The sequence below is a fragment of the Danio rerio genome, chromosome 6, assembly GCF_049306965.1.
Source record: "Danio rerio strain Tuebingen ecotype United States chromosome 6, GRCz12tu, whole genome shotgun sequence".
NCBI lineage: Eukaryota > Metazoa > Chordata > Actinopteri > Cypriniformes > Danionidae > Danio > Danio rerio.
Window position 1 is genome coordinate 6126621 of NC_133181.1, and position 22152 is coordinate 6148772.

General features: G+C 32.4%; 1 long non-coding RNA gene across 1 annotated transcript; it reads right to left on the bottom strand.

Annotated features, from left to right (window-relative positions):
- Positions 1–6623: 6623 nt before the first annotated feature.
- On the bottom strand, positions 6624–8588 carry LOC137495909 (uncharacterized). Its single transcript, XR_011015891.2, has 3 exons — positions 8515–8588; positions 7869–7916; positions 6624–7011 (listed from the first exon to the last, which is right to left on the bottom strand). It is a non-coding gene; the product is annotated as an uncharacterized lncRNA (long non-coding RNA).
- Between the last annotated feature and the right edge of the window lie 13564 nt (positions 8589–22152).

Genomic DNA, 22152 nt, shown 5'->3' on the forward strand with positions numbered 1-22152 from the left:
TTTCACGCAGAAAAAAAATAAATAAATAAATAAAAATGTTGAAATCTTTGACTCATTTACATGTTGTTCAAAACTTTTAGAACTTTAATTTGCTATATATATATAGTTGAAGTCAGAATTATTAGCCCCCTTAATTTTTTTTCTTCTTTTTTAAATATTTTCCAAATGATGTTTAACAGAGCAAGGAAATTTTCACAGTATGTCTGATAATATTTTTTCTTCTCGATAAAATCTTATTTGTTTTATTTTAGCTAGAATAAAAGCAGTTTTTAATTTTTTTTTAAAGAATTTGAGAGAAAATTATTACCCCTTTAAGCTAAATTTTTTCGATAGTCTACAGAACAAACCACTGTTATACAATAACTTGTCTAATTACCCTAACCTGCCTAGTTAACCTACTTAACCTAGTTAAGCCTTTAAATGTCACTTTAAGCTGTATAAAAGTGTCTTGAAAAATATCTAGTAAAATATTATTTACTATCACCATGGCAAAAATAAAATAAATCCATTATTAGAACTGAGTTACTAAAACTATTATGTTTAGAAATGAGTTGAAAAAATCTTCTCTCTGTTAAACAGAAATTGGGTGAAGGGGGGTTAATAATTGAGGGGGGCTAATAATTCTGACTTCAACTGTATAATATATATATATATATATATATATATATATATATATATATATATATATATATATATATATATATATATATATATATATATATATATATATATATATATAGTGTAAATTGCAAAAATCAAGTCCATTGTTCAATAGGCTGAGGGTAAGGAACATTTGTGTAAATAATTATTTAATGCAAGTAAAAATCATTATTTATGCATCTTCATAGATCCTTGCTTGCTGGAAGTTATAGATATTTTGCATTCGAAATTAATGCTATTAAAATGTAAAATTATGAATATAATCTTCCCACAGAGCAAGTAGAAAGAAGAAAAAACTTCAACATTTAAAAAAATAGCAAAAACATATATATTTTTTTCTTTAAATAAAAAGATCACATCTAGCAAATATTTTGTTAATGTTGCTATTAAGTTATGAATATATAATTAGTGATATTATTTTTTTAAATAATAATAATAATAATAATAATAATAATAATAATAATAATTATTATTATTATTATTATTATTATTATTATTATTATTATTATTATTATTATTATTATTATTATTATTGTATCTTAATGGAAACATTACCAAAACATTAGCCTGATTTGATTTATTTACCTTGAACAGAACATCATACACTTAAAACAAATCTTCAAACAATACATGTCATCATCAACAAAAATATGTACTTATCCATATACACTTAAAATAACAAATCAGTTTAGCCGATTTGAAAACAAAAAAAAAAAGTCTGAATGTAAATTAAACATGATATTTGATGCAACTATTGTAAGATTTTCTCTCTCTACAGCACTACGCACAATGAAACACATTAGCTGCAAGAACTGTTGCCTCCAATTCAGTCACTTCACTGTCTTATCGAGATTTCGTCTTTTCTCTCTGAAGAGTAATTGAAATCAAAATCACATTTCAGCTCCAAAGCTATAAAATGTTCCCTGTCACTTCACCTTTCCACTGAATTAAAATGGAATTAGTGGTAATTGTCGGAGCTTTAGGGATTATATTATTTAACAGAAAGCCTTTTGAACACCTGAAAGACTTTCTGCAGATAAGAGATTTCCATTAAAATCCCCCCAGACAAGACACCAAAGAGCCCCGCGAAATAAAGAGCCTTTTACACCTTCATATGCTAATAATTAGACGGGGACTTCCAGTTCTTCCTTATTTGACAATCGTTTGAATGATTGATTTATTAAAGCACAGTATCTTTGCAGGCCACGAGACACAGAATGGTCATTAATTAGCTGACCGCCGGGGAAACGGGGAAATGTTTGAATCGAGTGTCGAATTGATGTTTCTTTCACATCCATGTGCTCTAAAACTAACAATATGAAGAAAGAAAACATGGTATCTGATTTTAAACATGCTTTAGTTAAACAAAAGAACTGTTTAGATTATGCATCATTTCATGGTAAAAAATAAATCACTTCCTTTAAAATATAATAAAATAATTAAAATAATTTTTAAAAATGAATACATTAATGTTATTCTTTTGAATTATTTATTAACAAGAAATAAGTAATATATTAAATTTGTTGTGTGTTTTTTACTGTGATACACTTATATTGTTGCTAAAGCAATCAAACACATGAAAAATCCCACTGTCATTCCAAACCTGTGCAACTTAGTTTAAAAACATTTATTTATTTATTTATTTATTTATTTATTTATTTATTTATTTATTATTTTGCCATTTATTTAGTCATTTATTTGTTTATTTAGTGAATAATTTAGTCATTAGTTTAGTCATTTATTTATTTATTTATCAATTTATTTGTTGGGTAATTTATTTATTTCATATATTTAAATTTTCTATTTACTCGTTTTGTTTTTGTAATTTTCTTTTTGTTCTAAATTTTTTATTTATTTGTTTTTTTGTTCAGCTACATTATTAATTTAGATGTTAAATCCTTGAAATTAAAAGGCCTGTGATTGACTTTTCCATTGGTAATCCATTCCCTTTCCGTTAATGTCATTGTAAATTTTTAAGTTTCGGGACTGGTTAAAGTGTTTTGCGTCTTATTATTATTATTATTATTATTATTATTTTCTAAAATGTAAATTTGTTTTAGTTCTTGGTAAAATGTTTTTCCTATATAATTGTGTCCTATGATAGGTAAACATGTTTTTCAAAATGTACGTTTGTCTCGAGCTTCGTAAAAGTGTTTCACACTTTGTATTGTTTTGCACTTGCCGGCCACTGTAGGTTAAGCTTTGCATAACTTAAAAAAAGTAGTTGAAACTTGATTAACTTTTTCGAATATGTTACTGTAACAAAACATTTGTAGTCACGACTTTTTGTCACATCGTTTTATACAGTGTACATTTTTTTTCAATATAATCAATTCAGACATACTACTCGGAGTCGGCTTTTTCACCTACTACAAGTATGCAATTTCGGAAGCATCCATTCCTTTCACATTCCTTATCCTCAAAGCAAAGATTACTGCAACTTTTGTATTACACTGTTGTATCATCAGCGTTTAATTGGCAATGTCTTCATATTTATATTCTGTCAGTGTCTAGACTGCGAACCTAAGATGACAATGCATAATCAGGATGCCTTATTGTTTACCCAGCATCCCTCTGTGTCTTCATATTAATCATTAGCATTGAAATGATGTTCCAGTGGCTGTAATGAATCAGCTTATTTCCAGTATGAAACTAGCTTCTTTTAATAACATTAATGGAAATGACTAAACTCTGCTCATTTGAGATAATTTAAAGATGGGTTTAAGAGTGACTTGAATGCCTTTAGAGAAATGAAGTGGATCCAAATTTCGCTCCCTCCATAATTGCCCAAGGCATATTACTGTGTGTGTGTGTGTGTGTGTGTCTGTGTGGGTTTACATATAATGTTTTTTACACTATTATAAAAACTAAACAGTACAACCAAACTCATCATTCATTCCTAAGCTGAAACAGTAAATAATGGCACTAAAACCATACATTAAATTCCTTGGAAAAGTAAGAACTGATCAAAAGTGACAAATTAACACAATGCAAATCGATTTGGATAAAAGCATCTGTCTAATATATACATGTACAGTACGTTTAAATGTCCTATATTTTCTAAAAGACATTCTGAAATGTGCACCAGTCCCTCCATTGCATGCAAGTGCTATGAATAAGCTTAGCTTCAGAAGAATGTTAATACAGCTGAATATTTAATGTTTATTTATTAGACTGCATTATGAACCTTTTGAACTTGTAAGCTTCAGTATTGATTCACAGCAACTGAGAAAAAAAACAAAACACTTCAAATATTTAAATGTGATTTTCCACAGTGTCACCTCTTCACCTTGTGTGTGTGTGTATATGTTGACTGAACAATGTTTGTATCTATGTACTGATTGATTTATTTTCGATAATTTGTGAATATTGTTACATCTTGCTTGTGTCGTTTTTATTTTTGAGAGGTTTGTTTTAAAAGTGTGGTGATTCTTTGGTTGCTTTCTGTTATTATATGTCTTCTGTAGTATAATGTACAGTAAAAAATAAATAGCTTAAAAAATAATAAACAACAACACTGAATTTGACAAATACGCTAAATCAGTGGTTCTCAAACTGTGGTACGTGTACCACTAGTGGTACGCAGGCTTCCTTCTAGTGGTACGCGGAGGAATGAAATATGTCATGTACTACACATGTGCTACACACATTTCAAAAATGATCAAAAAATGATGTATACAATATGTCATATATGACATATAGCCTATATTTCTGATGTAATTTGCCACATTTTTTAACTGTGCAGAGTTGTAGCTGCTTTACTGGGCCTACTGCGCTACTTTATTTCAATACTGCTCATTTTGGTGGTACTTGGAGAGACAATTTTTTTCTGAGGTGGTACTTGATGAAAAACGTTTGAGAACCACTGCGCTAAATGACATTGTTGTTATGTCTCACTGGAGAATACATAGAAAATTGTAATAAAAAATATTAAAAATAATACTTATTGTTTTTGTTTTTGTACATTATTATTATTATTATTATTATTATTATTATTATTATTATTATTATTATAGTTGCAGCTGGAAGGGCATCCGCTGTGTAAAACATATGCTGGGTAAGTTTGCAGTTCATACCGCTGTTGCGACCCCAGATTAATAAAGGGACTAAGCCGAAAAGAAAATTAATGAAGGAATGAATTAATAATAATAATAATTGCATTAATCTTACATTTATAATAATAATAAAAATATATTAATAATATGATTAATATGGATAATAATAATAATAATAATAATAATAATAATAATATTAACAATTATTATTATTATTATTATTATTATTATTATTATTATTATTATTATTATTATTATGAATGCAATTTTACAATTAGTGTAAATGAAAAAACTGTAATAATAATAATAATAGTTGCATTAATATCAATAGTCATTATTACTATTTTTAAATTAGTTTAATTAAACTTTTATTTACATTAATAATAATAATAATAATAATAATAATAATAATAATAATAATAATAATAATAGAAAATATGAATAATAATATGAATCTGAATAAAATTGTTATTATCATTATTATTAAGAATGTACATTTTACATTTATTGTAAATTGAAATTATGTAGAAGTAGTAGTAATAATAATAATAATAATAATAATAATAATAATAATAATTGTTATTGACTATTTTTATTATTATTATACATGTAAATGTAAGATTAATAAAAATTGTAATTATATTATTAATATTATTATTCAAACTATTATTATTATTATTATTATTATTATTATTATTATTGTTGTTGTTGTTGTTTAGATTATTTTTTCATTTACATTTATAATAATAATAATAATAATAATAATAATAATAATAATAATAATAATACATTTTTATTATTATTATTATTACACTTATATTCTGATATATTTTTAATGTATTCATTTTTCTCAGTAATGAGAATGTTCCTACTGTGTTCAGTAACAAAAAAAGGAAGTCATATGAAAGCGGATATGCATATGGCAACCACTGGAGTGAGCCGTCCCTTAAAGCCATTTTTTGGGATAGTTTCCATGACAAGCTAAACAGTAAAACCTCCAATTTAACACAAAATGTTTCTCCACTTATAAAACTCAAGCCTATAATTACATAATCACTGTTGACAAACAGCTCAGCAGAACGAAGAAAAAACTTCACCTTTGAGGACGCTGAAAAAATAAATTCTCGCTACTTATGCATTTACTTTCTGAAAGCAGTGTAAGATGAGTATTACGAGTGTGGTGACTGCTATATAAAATTGTGGCTTTTAAAATCTCCAGAGGTGGTTATGAAGAACAGAGGTTTGGGAAATGAATTGCACAAGATTAGCAGATGAATTTATTCTGCTGAGTCTTGCCTGGCATGTTAGAAAGACGGGAAGCCGGTCATGCATACTGATGAGCGGATCAGAGAGGAGAACGTATAATATCTTACATTATGGAGAGACGCTAATGGCATCATGCTGATAAACCCCATTTATATAAAGGACATACGCAAGGTCTTCTGCACTGTAAAAAATGTTACTTAGATTTAACTTATAAAAAGTGAGGCAAGTGGTTGCATCGGACGTTTTAGGTTGATTCAACTTCCAGCCTTTTTTAAGTATTTTAAACACTAAAACATTGCTTAAAACAAATGCAATAAAATTAAGTTGAGCCAACTAATATTTCTAAAATTACTCAAATCAGATAAACTTACTTTTTTTGTTAAACTTAACTTACTTATTCATTGCTATATGTTGACTGTACTCATTTTAATTAAGTATTATGAACTTAATGATCTAAATAAAATTAATCATGCATATGTCATTTAAAACTAATTTAATTGACTTCTGGCTGTAACCTCAGAAAATAAATCTTCGTTTCTATATTGTAAGCACAATATACACTAGTAAAAACAGATAAACAGACTTTCCTGTCAATAACAATTAAATAAGAATGGGAAGATGGATTAAAGACCATAACATGTATTCAATATCAATCGATGTTCCTTTTAATAGTGACTACAAAATAGGCCATTAATGTGGCTACACATACACAATACATAAATAAAAACAATAATAATACCAGATCCTATTGAGAAATCATCCAAGGCAACTCAGTGAGGAGATTTGCATATTTTGATGAAGATTTAGGATGCATAATGTCCAGTCCCACAAAGAGTCTCTAATATATCTCAAATGTATACAGTTTCGATGGATACTTGAAGTCGAGGACATCGGTAAGTCCAAACAGGAGCCATCATGCATTTGACAGGTTTGGCAAACCTCTGACAGTCCTATGATAATCCAAACTGTGTTGGGCTGATGGCAAATTTTTCCCGTGGGCAGCCGCATGCACCTCTGATTCCTCACAACTCTATTGGTAGAGACAAAAAGAAACAGGAGTTCAGGTGGTTGCTACCAAACAACATTAAATAGCTAAATACTAAATAGAAAATAACTACAAGTGAAGTTACAAAAGTCCAGTGAGAATGATGCATGGATGAAACACCTTAGTTTATCAGTTAAAAATTACCTTAGTTAAAATTACCTAACTTCTATTTAAAAAATAAAAAAAGGTTATAGAGGTTGTGTAATTACATTATTCCAGGTGTTTTTAGTTATCAAATTTTAAAGAAAACTGTGATTTTACTCAGTGTAACAGTGCATGTCATTGTGGTTTCCTGTCAATCAAAGAATTGTTAAAATTTAGGTATTACATTTTTTGTTTATTTTGGCAACTTATAAAGCATAAGAATGTGTATTTAATTTAGATATTACAACTGTTTGAAAATGGATATATGAAAATTATAGAATACAAATTCTATAATTTAATTGTCATCTTCATTTTGCACCAAACTTTGCACGTCATAATACAAATTTTATTAAATAAATAAATAAATAAATACATTGCCATTTTACACATTACATTAAGGTTTACATTAAATTTTTGCTAAAGCTACATTTAATTGACTTTTTCTTCAAATTTAATGTCACTGGCAAATGACAGTTCAGTGATTCAGTGTTATCAGTTAGCTTTATTGAAAGACTGACAGATAATAAGAAACTGCATTAGCATATTTTTATGCTGTTTTTACTGTTGCACACATAAAAAAATCTTCAGATATCAAATGTAAGTTAATTCTATGGAGCCCACTATTGTTTGCAATTTTACCAATGTTTTACTTGCCTGCAAATAATTATAGCTGTAGTTGTATCTAATGTTTTTCTTACCTGGATGTGAAGTTTGAAGATCCACAGGTAACAAAATCACTTTGGTATCTAAAGACCAAGAACATGCATTTTAGAATGAGGTGCATACAGTTTAAATGGTTCTGTAAACATCAGTAGTAAATGTAATTTAAGTTAAAATAAATTGTAAATCTGTAATTTATTCACTATGCAGCATTAAAAAACTTATGGACTAAATCTCTAAAACACAAACTTTAAGTTATACTTTCTCTTACGTTAAACACAAACTACTTAACTGTTGCATACGTTTCTGCATTTAATATCCATCCTTAATGTGCTGCTATAACTTAGGTGAGCTAACTTTAGCTAAGTTAGCGCTAACAAACTGAACCCCCACACCCCGACCGCCCACCAGTGACCTTGTTAATCGGTTCTGCAACGTTAGTTATACCTACTAAGTGTTTTAAAACTACTTTCACTATTTTTTCTCAATAATATCACTTTTAATCGTTAGCATAAACTAGCGTTGGTTAGCGTTAGCAAACTTAGCTTTCCATGTGAGAGCAGTCTAACTGGTAACATACCTGAGGCTACAGTACAATTTACAAAGCTAAAACCTCACCTGTCTACCGAAGACAGCAGTTTTGCATGACTTTACAATTATCATTCGGCTAAATTTGCAACTTACCGTGTTAATCAGATCCGCTGCTGGGAGCAGTTAATGTCGACCATTGCAGAAGCTGCGTCTGCCTGCTAAATCCCGGGCAATGAAAAAGGAGTCAAGCCAAACAATTAAAATCACGTTTTATGAACACCTGCCCACATCGACAGCTGCTCTAATAAATTGTCTGTGTCAACTCACTTTTATAACATTTATTCTACACAATAACCACGTACAAAAATCTACTCAAATAAATTGCATTAGTTTTATTCAAAATATACAGTTATATAAAAACTGATATATTTTAAGTAAAGAGGAAGCAAATTTTATTTTTTTGGTATAAAACAAATAAAATTAACTAGATTGCAATTATTTAAAGTAGATAGAACCAACTTTGTGAGTGTAGCACTTTTTACAGTGTGTGTAACCAATTCAAATCGCACAGGTGGATTTGTATATCAAATGAAATCAAAGTGCTGCCCGTTTGGTGTGGCGTATGAATGGAAGACACTTTACTTTGATACCAGGCTTTTTTTCTGTCTTGGTTTGATTGCCAGTCCTTGATAAAGACAGCCTAAAGGAACAAAAAAAAAAAAAAAAAAGACAAAAGAGAACACAGCTCATGAATAAGTGTTATGAATTGCATAGACTACAGTATGTATTGATACAATTACGTTCATCAATGATCACGGACTCCAGCATTAAATTAATGGTTATTTTATTTGTTTGCATATGCTGAGGAAACATCTTGTAGCCACAATTCGGATAATGAGCATTTAATTTTGAGTGTTTTAAGCGTTTGACCAATCACAGTAGAGTGGGACATCTGACCAATCAGAGCAGAGGAGGTTTTTTAGAAAGAAATAGTGATGCGTCAATGTATATTTTGAGATTTAGAAAGTATTTTTGTAGCATTGAGGACATAAAATTGCACAATAGCAGGACTTTAAAACAACCAACAAACAGTAAACAATAAAACAGTTTATATCAGAGAATACTCAAGATTTTTATGAATCGTAATGCCCAAGATATGCCTAAGAAACAGCATATATTCTCTAATGTGTAACATTTCATATATAGGTGTGAGATTAATTTCTGAGAAGCTGTTAATTATTGATAATAACTATGTCTGCTGTTTTTACAATAAGGTACAAAAACTAACACCTCACATACTCTAATGTTCAGATTACAGTTAGCTCAGAAAGTCTATCGCTATGACTTCATTTTTATCAGATAAATGTAATGTATATACAGTTGAAGTCAGAATTATTAGCCCCCTTTTGATTTTTATTTTCTTTTTTAAATATTTCCCGAATGATTTTTAACAGAGCAATGAAATTTTCACAGTATGTCTGATAATATTTTTTGTTCTGAAAAAAGTCTTATTTGTTTTATTTCGGCTAGAATAAAAGCAGTTATTAATTTTTTAAAAAACAATTTTAAGACAAAATTATTAGCCCTTTTAAGCTATTTTTATTTCGATAATCTACAGAACAAACCATCATTCTACAATAAATTGACTAATTACCCTAACCTGCCTAGTTCACCTTATTAACCTAGTTAAGCCTTTAAATGTCACTTTAAGCTGTATAGAAGTGTCTTGAAAAATATCTAGTAAAATATTATTTACTGTCATCATGGCAAAGATAAAATAAATCAGTTATTAGAAATAGGTTTTTAAAACTATTATGCTTGGAAATGTGCTGAAACAATCTTCCCAGAACAGAACAGAAATTGGGGAAAAAATAAACAGGCGCGCTAATAATTCAGGGGGGGCTAATAATTCTGACTTCAATTGTACACAGGTTATTTGTTGTCACATTTTATTTTAATGTACAATTCACTCTATTACCATTAACTAAAACGTTTAGCTCAATAAATTACTAATTAGCTACAAACAGTAGTTGGGTTTAAGCACTGGGTAGGATTAGGAATGTAAAATTTGATCATACTTTAATAAACCGTTAATATCTTAATAATAGGAAGGTAATTAGCCAGTAGTAAATATTGTAAATTGTTACTTAAAATAAAGCTTTACTGTTATATTTTATTTATGTTACTCTGTTTATATCATTGACATGTACTGGTAATAAAAAGATAATAAACAGTCCTACCCCTGAACCTAACTTAAACCCTAATGAGATTTTATAAACCAGCACTTTATTAGGTAATTACACTTCATGTACATGTTAAGTACACTCTAAAATAAAATGCAACCAAATGATGCATAATTACATGCATCTAGACTCAACCCTCATCATAACCATATATTATTTACATGCAGTTAATGGTGCTCAGTCCTGAAATGTATAGTTACCCTGTAATATATATATATATATATATATATATATATATATATATGCTAAGCTGTTAGCATTGTGGAAGATCACCCACTGCACCTTTAAACTACAACAAAAAATTTTTTGTTGAAACAATAAATTAAATCAACATTAAAGTATTTGTTGTCTTGACTTGACATTACAAAAAACACTGTAAAATAAAGTGTAGCCCAGCTCAACTAAGGTTTAAAACTACATGCAAAATGCATGTTAAATATACAAGAAAATTCAAAGCTCCCACTAAAAGCTGTATTTGTAATAAGCAGTATATGATGTTCACCCAGCAGACTATAATGAAAATCAATCAGCAGAAGTTTTTTAAAGGCAAACCAAGCAGTTAAAACTTAGTTAAACTGCTTGCAAGCAGCAAACCAAAAGTTGCTTCCACAAAATCTGTCTCGAGCAGTGAACCGCGATCCACAAATATGAAGTCAGTCGTGAAGAAATTCCACAGCAGCAAATTACACCACTGTAATTTAGACAATTAAAATGACGGGTAAACAATTCTACAAAAAGATAAATAATTAGCTGTTCTCGCAAGAGCCCAAGAACACCGCTCTCCTCGTTGTACAATCAGCATATATATTACAGCAACACGATATAATAAAGACTGTAGAGTACAAGGCAACTGAACCCATTTGTTGCGTGTTTCATCATTCTGTTCCTATTTTGACATTTTTAAAGAGACAGTTTCTCTCAGTCGCTTTGGTGTGTTTCTCACAACACTGGTGGATTTAGCACAACAGTTTATGCATTTCTCAAAACAATTAGTACAAACTGCAAAACTTAGTTGATAACCTGCAAATGTGCGTCACATGCTCAAAATGGATAGCTCATCCCTCAAACGCAAGTATTCATGTCAATTAAAGTGTCAGTGCCATCAAGATGAAAAGTCCTGACACCATTGTTTATGAACAAGATAGTCAAATGGCGTTGTCATGTTTTCATTATGAAGTTTACTCTCTACATTTTTTCAGTGCAAAAAAAGCAACCCAGGCTCATTGTAGAAACGTAGTCCCGTGGACGTTTCTGGAGACCGCAGAATATGTCCCGGCAGGTACGTACGGCTGCAGTTTTTGTTTTTGCGAATTCGCGAGAGGTCGCTGTTGTGCGCTTTTTCGCATCTCAGACGCCTCTCGCGAGTGCAGTTCGCGCCCGCGCTGTTCTCGCGTGAACCCACCAGAGGCCGATGTCCGACTGACCGGATGATTGACTGCGCGACCAGCCAATCGGCCGACCCGCCCTCCTCCTTCCCTGAACCTAACCAATTTTACCGATCGACCCGCCCGCCCGCTCGCTTCCCTAAACCCGGATAACAGTTTACAAAAGCCGTCCAAAAAAAATAAAAGCCCTGATTTTTTTTTCTACCGCGTTTTTCTACCTCGGATTTCACCTCGTTCTCACCCTGTTACGAAACTCACTTAATTTTTGGGATTCTGTTTTTGTCTTACCTGATTGCTGGAACCGCTCTTCCCCGGTCTCGAAAAACAGGTCGCCATGGTCAATTCCTCTCTGCATCTCGAGCCTGCCAACATACACGGTGAGCTGAGTTGACAAACGGGTTGCAGCGTAAAAAAGCCCTCCACAAGGAGGTAAGCGTTCGGCCGGCCGGCCGGCAGGCAAGCGCAAAAGGGAACAGCGTCACACCGCCCCGCAGCGTTCTCTTGAAAAAAAAAAAAAAATGCAGCCGTACGTACCTCCTGGAACGTATTCCGTTGTCTCCAGAAACGTCTGCGCGACTACGTTTTCAGAATGAGCTTGGGTTGAAAAAAAGTCTGATTTTGGTGACACTTGCTGAAAATGCTCAAGAAAGCACTATATACTATTCACACAGCCATTTGAAAGCTACAGTAAAGTTAGACATCACTGCATTTAGTGAGGTATCTGAGTACAAGACACTGGATATGTATGTTTCACATTTTTAATGCATTTGCTCTTTACAATCCTAATTTATTCACAGCATTGTGCAAAAGAATAAATACACCCTTAGTTACAACAAACATACACTCCCTTTGGGTAGAGCTGTGCACAACTGTACAACTGTAATATTGCAGTACATATTGGAACTGAGCCTACAACATACACAGATCTGTAAATCATTAATCAAATTTTTAAATTTTTAAGACATTTTCAGGAAAATAAAGATTTAAATTTGTTTTAGCAAACTTGCTAGTCAGATTTTGACACCTAGTTCAACATTTTTGTATGTAATGACTCAAGTATTTCAATGAGGACTATTAGTTTTATATGGAATGACTATTCAGCATTCACAAGTCTAGTTAATTTTGACTGACATGACATAAGCAAATGATAATGTAATAAACAGCAGAGAGTTGTATGAAAACAATTGATGCATGTCCAAAAGCATTTGCAATTTGATGGAAAGAATGAGAAACTGCTACTAGGATGTGCACAAATGACTAATTGTTTTGAGAAATGCATGACTTGCTGTGCAAATGTAAATAGTGTTGTGAGAAATGCACCAAAGCGACTGAGAAAAACTGTAATTGTCCATAAATGTCATGCTTTTTATGTTAATGACTTCAAACTTAGAATATGTTAAAGAATGAATATAAATACAAAAGTAATTCCAGAATCTGTCCCACTTAAAAAAAGAGTAGGGTCACTCTTTCAACTCTCTAAGATCATCTAAGTATGAAAACTGGCTTCTTCATGCATATCCACAGTTCTTCAAACACTGTTCAGCTCCAGCACCAGAATTAAAGGGGGCAAAGCATGTGAACAGATGTGTGTGTGTGTGTGTGTGTGATGATGAGTGAGCTGAGAAGTGAGAAACAGAGGGAAGAGTCTCTTAAAACGGTTTAAAACAGCGCTGATAGATGGAGTCGTATTCCTCGTGTGTCAGCGGCCATCATTTACAGAACGAAGGGGCCCGAATGATGATGCCCTAATTGGATTTCGTGATTGATCCATAGGCCGTACAGTGCTGGAGCCAGAGATTGACAGACAAAAAAACAGGGGAAGGACATAAAAGATGTTTGACTAAGTAAGTGTGATGATATAAACTGATTTAAGGAAAACTGATGTTTATTATGAATACTGATGTTGGGTTGTGCTTGGAGACAGTCAAATGCTTGTGCTGATAATGGAAACAAACATGCTTGTTGAGGAGTATGCAGAGAATAGGTGCTAATCAAATCAAATAGAGAACCAATGGAATGTTATTAGGTGATTACATAGCATTTATACCTAAATTCTGCTATATTGTTTTCTGTTTTGTTGCCAAATAATTTTATCAGCAAAATATCTTGATTAAATGTAATGTTTTCTTCTTACCGATATGATATTTCATATTTTAGCACACAAAATCTGCACCCACACAAATCAGCAGATGCTTAAGTCTATCATTGAGTCTATTTGTTTACTTAAGAAAACGCATGTAAATACATATTTATTTGGTTTTTATTTTAGTTTCAGGATTAGTACAGAAAATGGTAAAATTTTATGTACAGTTTGTAAATTACAATTTTTTTTTGTGAATATATTAAACTGTAACATGAGGGGATCAGAGCAAGGAACAACAGAGACGATGATCCAAGAGCAGATAAAAAAATATATATATATATATTATATTTAAGCAAAACAGGGACAAACAGAGGTGACTGGTACAAAAATGGGAATCCAAAAACGTAGTCAAAAACTAATATAAAATCAAAATAGGTGGCGAACGGGATGAAACAAGGCTAAGGTCAAAAAACAAAGGAATACAAACATACATCAACATCATAAACTCCAAACTGGTTTATGTGTGGTGTATAAATAGTCTGAATGATCAGTAATCACAAGCCTCAGCTGTGTGCATCCCATCAGCCATGATGAGCAACTGGTGTGTGTGTGACATGGCCTGATAGGATTTGTAGTTCACCAGCGATCTGTCATGTGTGAATCGCTGGTTATCGTGACATTAAACAGTACGAGAGACATACTGTACTGTAGCTTCGTTCACTAAGTTGTTCTTGTAAACCTTAAATAAATAAATAAATTGTATATACAGTTGAAGTCAGAATTATTAGCCCCTGTTTACTTTGTTTAATTTCTATTTAACCGAGAGAAGATTTTTTTTCAACACATTTCTATAGTTTTAATAACTTATTTCTAATAACTGATTTGTTTCATCTTTGCCATGATTACAGTAAATAATATTTGACTAGATATTTTTCAAGACACTACTATACAGCTTAAAGTGACATTGAAAAGCCTAATTAGCTTAATTGGGTTAACTAGGCAGGTTAGGGTAATTAGGCAAGCTATTGTATAACGATGGTTTGTTCTCTAAACTATGGAAAAAAAATGATTAAAGGGGTTAATAATTTTGACCTTAAAATGGTTAACAAAAATTAAAATCTGCTTTTATTCTAGCCAAAATAAAACAAATAAGACTTTCTTCAGAAGAAAAAATCAGACATGCTGTGAAAATGTCCTTGCTCCGTAAAACAAGAAAAAAAATCAAAGAGTGGCAAATAATTCTGTTAATTATTCTGTCTCTAATAATTCAGCTAATCACCTGACTCAAACCCAATTAAAAATACAAAATAAAGATTGGTTTGGATAGACGAAAACCAAAAAACCATCAACATATTTACAAGTTGGTGTAAAAAATAAAAATAAAAAATCATACCTAAACAATGCATGTAATTTCATTCTCCACAAGAGAGGCATTTTTAAGTTGCCTCTCCCCAAAAAAAAGCCTTTAAAGTATTAAATACGTTCAGTAATTTAGTACTTTTTCATTGTGTCATTCTACTGATTTATTTATTTTTGTATACTTTAATGTCTTTTATGTTTTTTTTTTTTTACCAAAATCTAGTTCAATTCCATGTCAACAGGTCCTTTGAAAATATTATTAAAAAAAAAACAAAAACAAAAAAAACAAGGTTTTCAATACTTTTTCCCCTCACTGTATATGTATATAATTCTTCATTTAAAGTACCAATATTCACCTATAAGACATGTATGTTCCTAAAAGAAACTGCAAATACTTGGCAAGAGATCCATTTACTAAATGTTAGAACACTGTCTAAAGTAGACTATCAAAGCAAAGTCATGAAGATCACAAGAAGCAGTGGCTTTTCTGAAAGTGATTTGTCCAAGAAAAACAGGAATGGAGCATCACAAATATACACTCCAGTAAAAACCTATAATAAAAGTAATGCACAAAACACATTATTTGAGCAGCGAGACGTCCTTTAAGCAAATTCTCCCCTCATGTGTCCCTGGTGAAACCCTGCACACGGATGAAAGTCAAGGTGGCCATTTGCAAGAAACACCCTCTGCATTTGAATAATTCGCTGGAGTCGAGCGAGGGTAAATGGCCTATAATTCACTCTCATTCACGCCTGCTCTCAGTCAGAGACTCTGCGACTGAGGAGGACAAAAGCTCGTCCTCAGTTTAATACATTTATTTGTGTTTACTTCCTCTTCCATTACTCACCACAAGCCTGTTACTGTCACCCGCATACATCTCTGTCTCCACGCACCTCGCGGGCACCTTTCCTTTAACAGATTTTTGGGGCGTTTGACACGGTTGGGTTTCACGTCTCTCATTATCAAGAGAGACAGAAGGTCTAGCGATCCATTAAAGCAAACGGCATCGAATGTGGTGTGAAGAAACTGCAGTGTTTTGAACAGAAGTAACACAGTGAACGTGTTGGTATCTTGTTGGCAAGCTGCAAAAGTTGGTTTATTTTACAAGATTTCTTTTGTGTTACAAATGTTCTATTTTAAGAAAGATTTAAAGATTTGGGGCTATGTTTGTTTCTTTGTTGGGTTAAAACACCATAAAGGGCTCTATTTTAACGATTCAAGCGATGCGTCGAGTGATCGGCGTGACCCAGGGTGCATGCAATACATGTAATGGTGCATTTACACTTTTGCGTGCTATAACACATCCAGAAAGCTAGTTTGCTAGCTAGTTTTGTGTCAAGTTTCTTCACTGGTGTTTTATTTTTTTCTGAACACTACCTTAATGCACAAGTGGCTCAAACAAGTGGCTCAAACCACCGGAGATGCAACAACTCTAATCATAAGATAAACACAAAACAACAGTTTCCATCTGAAGCTCCTTCACGGGACTCAACACTTGTAAACATTCGCTCTATCAGGCTGGGTCTCACCCCCACCTACACTTTTTAGCTCTACAAAGTCGACCAATTACAGACCTTGCTCTATCTGTCGTTGTGACGTATAGTTTAAGTTTTTTGAGAGGTACGCATCAGTGTCGGTGACGGCCACGATAAGGGTTATGCGACCACGTGCAGGCTGCGCCAGAACATATCTAAATCAGCCTGAAAGTACATGGTACAAAAGCATTAAGGGCAGATATTAATCTAATTTAGCTATTTTTAAGATGGAAAAATATAGTCTTTTCTCACATTCCCTTTAAAAGTCAGTTGCATCACGCCATAACGCATTTGCTACTCACATTGAGAACTTTGCAAGTAGGAAAAACTGAACACTTCACTAGTGAGAAAACGGATAAACAGACCATCTGTGTGAAGATAAAGAATGAGCCTCCTCCATTTGGCCTCTTTACTTTCTCTTTACTTTCCTTTTACTCTTTGCTTTACTCCTTAGTAAGGAAACGGTGAAAAGTCACTTCACTGAAGACATCCATTGGCCTACATATTTTTTTTGTTTGTTAAGAGCAAGCATTTGTTTCAAAGCTATTTCTATATTCAGTTCTAAATTTCAGCAAACAAATTAATAAACAATAATAACAAACTGTGGTTAAAAAAAACAAACATCCAAACACTCAAACTATTCTTATGCCCCATATGGTGATGCATACTTTCCCAAAACCTGACAGGTAGACAAATCTAGCTTTCTTTATATTAAAACAAATGTAAATATATATTTAATAAATAATACTACTAACAATAATAACATTATTTAAATGCAATTTGTCACAAATAAACAAAAAGCCGAGGTGAAGAAGGCATGGAGTAGGGCTGTGCGATTAATCAAAATCGAATCACGATTTTAAATGTTGCAATTAGCTAATCGCAAGAGGCTGTGATATGCAATATATATTATTTAAATTTCATCTCCCAGAGAAAATGTGTGACGTCCGTCTTACTTTCATACTGTCCAATCAATAAAAAACAAACAAACAGGAAAGCGCGGACAAGTGGGATGATGGCATCTGCCACTTCAGAAGCATTAACAGACTAATTCATATCAACAAAAACAGCATGCCATTAATATGGAAATATCTTGGTTTCAATGTCACAAACCCTCTTCCTTGTCGTCTTAGTCTTCTTCTTCTTCATCTTGTTTTTTTCTTTGTCTAATCTTAGTCTTCATCCTCTTGGTCTTGATCTTCATCCTTATGGTCATTGTCATCTTCATCTTCTTGGTTGTCATCTTCCATTTCTTCGCTATCTTTTTTGTCTTCATCCTCTTGGTCTTTGTCTTCATCTTCATCCTTATGGTTGTTGTCATCTTAGTCTTAGTCGTCATATTCGTCTTCCTCTTGGTCTTAGTTGTGATCTTCTTCTTTGCCATCTTTCATCTGATCTAAATCTTTTTTTTTTTTGTCTTCACCTTCTTTGTTGTCGTCCTCTTGGTCTTCATCCTTATCATTAATTTCACGTTTGTCTTGGTCTGCTTCGTCAATATCTTCATCGTTACGGTTGTTGTCATCTTTGTCTCAGTCCTCATCTTCTAAGTTTTCATCTTTTTTTGTCTTCATCTTCATCGTCTTGTCTTAGTTTTCATCTTTTTTGTCTTCATCGTGGTTGTCTTTGTCCTCTTGTTCGTCTTCTTCTTTGTCCTTTTGGTCATTGTCATTTTGTTCTTAGTCTTCATCATTATCTTCACGTTTGTCTTTGTCTTCTTCGTCAATATCTGTTTTGTCTTCATCGTCTGGTTTTAGTCTTCATTTTTTTTTTTGTCTTGGTCTTCTTTGTCTTCATCTTCATCATTACGGTTGTTGTCATCTTGGTCTCAGTTGTCATCTTCTTTTGTCTTCATCCTCTTGGTCTTCGCCCTCATGGTCGTTGTCATCAGTTTCCCCCACAAGTCCAAAGACATGCGCTATAGGTGAATTAGGCAAGCTAAACTGTCCGTAGTGTATGTGTGTGTGAATGGGAGTGTATGGGTGTTTCCCAGTGATGGAATGCAGCTGGAAGGGCATCCACTGCTTAAAAAATATGTTGGATAAGTTGGCGGTTTATTTCACTGTGGCAACCCCAGATTAATAAAGTGACTAAGCTGAAAATAAAATAAATGAATTATATTGGTTTAAATACATTAAATTAGATCGTACCAATGCCAAAACTGGAACTTGTGCAAAAAAAAATAGGATCCAACGTAAAATGTTAGGGGGAAAATTTGTAAACTTTAATGCAGAGGAAAATTATTACATTTATTTTACATTTTGTATTTGTTGCAACACCTCATTACAAATTAAATGTCCATTATATTATCTGTCCATTTATAATGATGTTAGGCAACCATGCTCTTATTTTAATGAATGTAACTGTTTAATAAAACTGTTATGTTTAAATGCACCAAAATAGATTGTCTATATTCACTGAGAAATGGCTTTAAAAATAGATTACATATATTGCAATACAGAATGGCATATTCTTTGCACATTATCACAGTGATGCATTTAAAGCAATAAGCAATGCTTTCAAATTATAATTATAGTAGCAGTCTAAAATATTCATTATTACTGGTATTTTATATTATTGCTAATGTTTGACTGCAATAAAATCTAATGTGCGTAACATGGGCAGTTATGTTTCTCAGCATATTACTGTAGTTGGGGAGAAAATCAGCTAATGGGTTTTTATTCCAGTCTAGTTTTAAGAGACAAATTTTTGCTGTGAGATCAAGTGTAAAATTGAAGTTGCACTCTCTCACTCTCAGACATCGGGAAGCGGCTGTATTTAACCGGGATAATCGCATTTGCATGTAAAATACACATGAATAAACACTGACACTGAAAAATACAATATCATCATATTGCCAACGTCTAAAAACACTGATCCTTTTTATGTTTGAATAATTTAAGAGGTATTACAAATCTTTGTGTACTTTATGTAGTTTTTTTATCTATCTATCTATCTATCTATCTATCTATCTATCTATCTATCTATCTATCTATCTATCTATCTATCTATCTATCTATCTATCTATCTATCTATCTATCTATCTATCAGGCATTTAACCAAGCATTAAAACAGCAAACCAATTAAATCAATTTTCCAATCAATCAGACCAATCAGAACCCCAACCAACTAATCAAGTCAATCAGACAGCCAACCAATCAATCAAACCAATCAGCCATTCAACCAACCAATCAAATCAATCAGCCACTCTACCAAATCATCAAATCAATGAGAAAGCCAAATAATCAAATCAATCAGTCAACCAATCAATTAATTTAATCAGCCAATCAATCTATCATCCAACCAACCAAATAAATTATCCAGCCAACCAATCAAATCAATCATCCAACCAATCATATCAATCAGCCACTCAACTTATCAATCAAATCCATTAGTCAACCAATCAATTAAATCAATCAGAAAGCCAATCAACCAACTTAATAAGTCAACCAATTAAACCAATCAGAAAGCCAATCAACCAATCAAATCAGTAAACCAATCAATCAATCAATCAATCAATCAATCAATCAATCAATCAATCAATTAATCAATCAATCAAAGTCAATCAGTCAACCAATCAAGCAAACCAATGATTCAACTCTTCAATCAGCCACTCAATCAACCAACCAATCAAGTCAATCATCCAACCAATCAAATCCATCAGTCAACCAATCAATTAATCAGAAAGCCAATCAACCATTAAATCAGTCAACCAATCAATCAAATAATCAGCCCACCAATCAATCAAATCAATCAGCCAACCAATCAATCAAATCAATAAACCAACCAATCAAATTTATAAGTCAACCAACTAAATCAATAAAAAAGCCAACAAACTAATCAAACAAATCAATCAGCCAACCAATCAAATCACATCAGCTTATTAGAGTCATGTAACAAGAACAGAGGAATCCGTTTTATACTTCGTATAGTCACAGTCACCTGTTCTTGAGCTGCATTATGGTTGGTTCACAAAGCATACTGTGGGAAATTCATCCTACAAATCACGATTTTATATGGGTTGTTATTGTTAGATTTTTAATAAAAAGTATGTGATCTAAAACCGTCTGTATTTGGTTGAAAAGAAGATTCATCCATGTGAAGCTGAATGGCAGAGCTGTATATTCATGCAGTCCCAGTCGTTCAGTCATGTGTGTTTGTGTGGCGTTTGCATTAGTAATATAGACTCACCGAGGCCTGTCCTTGAGCTCGGCTGGCCTCATGGGAGTCGGGACAAAATAAAGGCAAAGCTGAAAGCTCAGCAAGCAGGATGACCTCTTCCCTGACTGACACACTCCACAGCATATACTGTCACAAGCACCTACCATGTGTGTGTATGTGTGTGTGTGTGTTTATTTGAGAATGCAGGACACATTGTAAAAAGCTGAGATGAGAGTCCTGAAGAATTTTATGAGCTCCTTAGCAAGTTGAGTTTTTTTTTCTTCTTGATTGATTGATTGATTGATTGATTGATTGATTGATTGATTGATTGATTGAGGGGTTTATTAAATAAGGTTTATTAATGCTGGCTTGAAACTTAAGAGACAAAAGTTATTCCCTACACCCAAACTTTTTCATATAAAGGGCCAAAAATCAAACTTGATTGAGGGTGTGGGCCGAAGATATGTCATGGTAATTTCCTAAATTATTAATATTGAAAAAAGAAAAAATACTTCAATCATATTAATAATTATATATATATATATATATATATATATATATATATATATATATATATATATATATATATATATATATATATATTTTTTTTTTTTTTTTTTTTTTTTTTTTTTTTTTACATTTTATAATGAAGTTCTTACAATAAAAACATAAAAGAACACAATTATAACCAGGGCCGGCGCGTCCATAGAGGCGACCTAGGCGGCCGCCTAGGGTGGCAGTATAGAGAGGGCGGTGTCCGCAACACCCCTCGCGTCCTCAGTTATGTTCCTGACACCTCCCTCACCATCCGCGTCCTCAGATATATTCGCGCATAGGCGACAGAATAGAAAGGGCAGCGTCAGCGACACCTCGATCAGCACCTGCATGTCCTCAGTTATATCCGCGCATAGGGCGACAGAATAGAGGTCTGCGACACCCGCGCGTCCTCAATTATTTCCGCACATAGGGTGTCAGAATAGAGAGAGCAGCGTCGGCGACATCTCCCTCCCTCCCTCAGCACCCGCGCG